Raw genomic sequence first — 5,480 nt, 5'->3', positions numbered from 1 at the left:
TTTTGCACTAATTTTTTCTATCCACCAGCGTTGCCTTTCTACTGTATATTTTTTTCCTTCAATCTGCCAGCGTCTCAAGAACGTTGTTGGTCTACTATGTTGAATAATGGCAACGTTCCACTATAAAATGTATGTCACTCAAGAACAAAGCGAAAAATGTTAAAATGCATGCTGTTCCTTCAATCCGCCAGTGGCTCATACAATAATGGGGGACGCGATATGTTTTAAATGCAAGCCTATTTTTCCAAGAAGTAATATTAAAATAATGAAAAAGGGAGGTGCAGCATAATGATTGAGGTGTACTCTATTTGGACTCTGATGGTGTCAGAAAGGGCAATAGGGTCTTTTTTCCTCCACTTTTTGAAGAACCGTGTGTGTTTTGTTGATAAGAACAAAACCGACCTCCTCATGTAGATAGTTGCAATAAAGTATTCGCATGCCGTGTTTTTCTCAAAACGAACACACTGTGATAAGCTTATTAAAGAGCATGGAAGCCTACATTTATCAGTTATAACCTATAGCATATTGATATCCTTATAGTTAAGAAAAAATATCTTTTAAAATTACCAACGATGACAAACAATCATTTAATGGTAAAAACAAATTTTCTTTTCCTTTTCATAGAGCAAAGTTAGATTGAGAACTGTAGTTTTGTATGCTACGTATCCTGTAATGGCCTTACTATTCCACAATGTTAAAAAGAAGGCTAAGAAGCCTTTTATCCTCCCACATGACTACTTGAGCCAAATTTCCAACATTTGTTTGCATGTTTCTGCAAAAAATAAAAATTAAAAATTATTGAGTACAATTGGGGAATGCTGTAGTTGGGCATGATAGATGCATCATGATTAGTCACTGTTGCGCTAAAAAATTGGAGATCTATTTATATGGCATCGGAAGAGCTGAGGTGGACCTGCGCGAGGTAGCAAACGGTCAGAAGACCAACCTGGGGTGGTTACTCCAAGAAAGTCCTCCGATGCTTAAGTCACTAAGTGCAATAGATAAGGAAAGTCTTCTATGAATAGTAAATTTCAGGATTCGGACCTCTACCTTTGAGCCTTTGGAGGCTATTTATAGTTGGAGTCTGGGTATTACCCTGTATGGGGTTGGATTAGTATAAGGCACAAATGGGTTGCACCAGGTCATATATCTTTCTTGCCTGTGAATCTCATATCCACCAAATGTTTCTCAATTAGTCGTTCAAAATTATGAAATGGAAAAAAAGATTAAGGGCTATTTTGGTTGCCACTAAAATTGGCGTATAAGATTATTAAAATTTGATCTCATTTGCAAATGAGACAAGAAGTTCATGCTTAATTTGGAAAAATATTTCTATAGAAATGAGTTTTCCAGTACTTGGAAAACTCATTTCCCATGGATTTTTTCCGAAATAAAAAACTTGTTTTCTTAAAAAATTACAACCGCACATCACATTTGTAAATTTTTTTACCTAATCTTTTTTCCTTGGAAATTTTTTTCCCATAAGAATACAAAAACAAAAAAAAATGAGCCAAAAAATTCATGCTTTTATAGTTACTTAGAGGTAATTTTTATGGAAGGAAGTATTACAAGTTGTTTCTTGTTTTTCATTGTTGCCTTCTATGTGATCCCTTCTATTTAGGATTTGTTTCCTAAATGTTTTTTGGATCCTAAATGCCTCGAACCACTTCTTCAAGACTTGGTGTCACTCATTCCTCCTCCATGCGGTTGCTGTGGACCCCGATCCCGAGGATGGTGGGCGAGGGACACGAGATCCCGCGCCTGTCCTCTAAGATCTCCACAATGTGAAGGAGAGCTCTACCAAGGAACTCTCGAAATGATGCCACTCAGAGCATGGGTGGCGATATAAATGAGATACCTCTCGATTCAAGGACTAGCCCGGAACCAAGGTGTACCTATAACAAAGAAGAGTCGTCATCCAAGGAAGTAGGCCCTGGATCCCATGAAATACTCTGTTGCAACGGATAACCAGAGATACAAAAGTTCGTGCCTGATGACGAATGGGGAATGTGTTAAGCGCCCCCAATTCGCCCAAGTGCAGGCACCTGGTCTCTTATGCCATTTTTAATTAATTTTGAAGAGTTTTGGGCTAAAATCATGTGAAATGGGAACGAGCACTCCCGAAGAAACGTCTATCTAAGCATGCATGACCCGGGGATGGGCAAAAGAAGATAAACATTCAAATCTTAACTCACCGCATCTACTCCTAACCCATCACATCTAGGAAAGCAATAATATCCGCATGCACAGCTATAGCTAAGCAAGTAATAGCAGATATGATAAGCAGAAAAGCAGTAAATGTCTACAGCTAAGCATGTGGAACTAAACGCACAAGGAATAAGCAAGCTGAAAGTAAACACACAAGGAACCAAAGACAAACACACGATAAACTAAAAGATGCGAGGAAAAAAAGGAATCAGAAAATAGACGGTATGCGCAAACCCAAAATGCCAGGGAAAAGAAAATGGGACATACGATAGACTCAGGGAGCGATTCTAAGGGAATCGAGCTCAGTGATCCTGATCCGCTAAAGATAGGACAAGTCTCGCGATCGTCATAGCCTATCGTTGGGCTCAGCGAGGACAATCCCTGTAAAGGGGCCACGCTATGTCGTCGCCCATCCCAAAACCCGATAAAACGTCGGAAAACCGATAAAACCGGCAAACCACGATCAAAATTGGAAATGAAATGAAAAGAAGGCTCCGAGTGACCTGGCAATCACCATCCTTGCCCATTTTGGTTTTTGTATTTTTGAGAAAAGCTTGAAAGATATTTTTGGATGCTGAAATGATTTTTTTGAAAGGTTGAAATGATTTTATTGAAAAATTTGACTGAACTTGGGATGACGATCCCAAGCTGCCTACGTACCCTGTAAAAAGGGATCAAGCCAACATAGTTCGAAACAGCTTTTCGAAAAATGCTTTTGTGTTTTTTGAATTTTTGTTATTTGATTTTTATGTATTTTTATCCCTTTTGATCAAAATGGGGTTTTGGCTCAAGAGGTTGCCGTCCGTCATCGCCTAGACCCGACGAAGTGTTCCCAAAATCGATGGGATCCCGAAATGCAAAGAGTATCCCAAGGAACATGCAAAGAATAATCCCGAAAAGGAAAGAACTCCTAAATCCTACAAGAAGTAGTAATCTCGAAGAAAAGGGGACCTCTAACCCTGTAAGAGATGATGGCCTCAGAAAGAAGGAAACCTTTACGCCCTGTAAGAATCCCAAGGAAGGCAAGAAGATGCGAAGGGCAAAGGGGGTTGTCAGCTAGACTGACTTGTTGCATATGAACCAAAGTCGACCTGACTAAGATGGGTCAAACATTTCGATCAACTTGTTTCACAAGAAACGAAGTCAATCTGTCACAGTAATAAATCAGATATCTCAAGTGACCCCATTCCCCGAGGAACGAAGCCAGGTCGACCAAAGAAATTCAATCGTCCTAACCAACTTGCCCCCATGTGAAGCGAAATCAATGTAACCAAGGTAAGAGACTCGCTATATTATTAGAATGAAGATAAACCACAGAGCATAGGTTGAATAGACCAAGAAGAAACTCAGATACCGAACATTACTAGGAAGTACGCTGAATAAAGAATAAGAGGTAGCAGATAGAGTTTGCCCTTCTAAAACATTATGAAACCTTTATCCATGTATACTCACACAACCTGAGAATTACTCTCAAAAGCAAACACAAAACCGAAACTAGAGTTTAAGGACAACAACATAGAGCAAATCTAAACCTCCGGTTTTACATGTAGAAACCCAAATTGAGAATATTAAAATGAATTGCAGGCCTAGCACTATCATGATAAACAGAATTCTCATTTAAAACAGGAATGGCATAAAGAGAGAGACAAGGTTACCTGAGTTGTCAAGAGATTGGTGCTTGAAGCTCTTCTCGTTATAATCAGATCTTTGGCGCTTGGATGTAAGACCCTGAAATTCTTCCACCAAAATTGGAATGTCACCCTTCTCGCTTCAGATTATAGCTATTTGAAATGCGCCCAATGTAGGCATATGGGAAGAAATCCTATGTATAAGGTCTAATTTGATCAACTTCCTGGTTTTTTTTTATTTATTTATTTGGGTAGTGACAGGGGAGTGAGGCTAATATCAACTGATGATGGCTTTTGAAAATGGAACAAGAGGATAAAATTGGACGGGAGGAAATCAAATGGGTTAGATGGGGATGGTGGCTGTTCTGAAAGTGATGGTGGTTTGGAATAGTGATGATAGTTGATGGTGAAGAAGGGTTTAGATTTGAAAAAGAGTAATGAGGAATATGATGATGGTGGTAGGATAGGAACTACAAAGAAGAGGGGCTGAAATGGATGGAAGATAAGGTGGACCCGAAAAAAAAAAAAACGATGGACGGAGGAATCCGGCAGGTTTGCTGAGATAATGGCTGCCAATCCCTTTCTTTGTCTTCCCCTCCTTGCTTCTTCTCTTTGCAGCTCCCAAACCCTAGAGAGTTTTTACCCAAATCAGTAAGAGAGAATGGGAGGGAGAAATGGACTTCGGTGGGATGACCGGAGTTAATGGCGGGTGCCGGAGTAGGGTGCTGATGGCGGGGATTGAGGCGAAGATGGAGGGAATGCAAGAGAAATGAAGTGGGTTTTGGTGTTGCTAGATGTAGGTTTTGATGTGGCTGTGATGGTGGGTTTGTGAAATGGGGGAAATGAAATGGGTTTATGAATAAAGGAGATGGTGGAGGTGGTGGCTTGAAGGGGTGGTGGTGGCTGTGCTAGGAATGGAGGTGGGTCGAATTTGTAGAAGTGGATGGTGGCGGTGCCGGATTCCGGTGGATGAGGTTGGAAGAGGGGTTTGATGGGACAATTGATGGTGGCTGTGAGGGGAGGTAGGAAGTGGAGAGAGTGATGGTGATGGTGGAGGATGGTGGTCGGTGGAGATTGGCCGGCGGATCCGGTCGGAGGTAGAGATTTGCAGAGGTGGGTTTTGATTTGGGTTAGGAGGTAAACAAAAAAAAAAATGGGGTCTGCTGAGGGTTGGTACCGGAATCCGGTGGCTGGATTCCGGTGGACGAGGTTGGAAGAAGGGTTTGGGTTGTTGGTGGATGACGATGGTGGTGGTAATTGGGTGGTTCGGTTGGAGGAGGAGTTGGGAAAAATAAAATGGGTTTGGTGATAAGGGTAAAGGAAATGGTGGGGGATTTCAATGGAGGTGGAGGTGGAGGTGGTGGTACCGGATTCCGGTAAGGCCACCGGAATCAATGGAGGTTGGGGGTTGTTTGAAATGGGTTTAGATGTTGAAAATTGAGGAGGTAGGGGGTGGCTGCGGTAAGAGGGTTTGGTGGTGGAAGGGTTGGGTGGTGGTGGAGCTGAGGATGGTGGTGGTGGTTGGTGGTGGCCGGTCTCCTCCTTTTCTGCTACTCTCTTCTTTCTTTTTTTCTCCCCTCCTCTGTGTATCCTCCTCTCCCTCTGCTATTCTCCGTTTTTCTTTTAGAAAAATCTCTGCCTCTC

At 41.6% G+C, this 5,480-nt stretch overlaps 1 long non-coding RNA gene across 1 annotated transcript; it reads right to left on the bottom strand.

The window, feature by feature from the left end:
* Window positions 1-604: 604 nt before the first annotated feature.
* Window positions 605-5,480, bottom strand: LOC143851514 (uncharacterized). Its single transcript, XR_013236370.1, has 2 exons — window positions 3,864-5,480; window positions 605-772 (listed from the first exon to the last, which is right to left on the bottom strand). It is a non-coding gene; the product is annotated as an uncharacterized LOC143851514 (long non-coding RNA).

Source organism: Tasmannia lanceolata, unplaced genomic scaffold (genome assembly GCF_043159265.1).
Source record: "Tasmannia lanceolata isolate RefF3 unplaced genomic scaffold, GAP_Taslan_0.1 ptg000018l, whole genome shotgun sequence".
In the NCBI taxonomy this organism is placed as follows: domain Eukaryota; kingdom Viridiplantae; phylum Streptophyta; class Magnoliopsida; order Canellales; family Winteraceae; genus Tasmannia; species Tasmannia lanceolata.
Note: the sequence above shows the minus strand (reverse complement) of the source record. Positions and strands in the feature narration are given on the sequence as shown.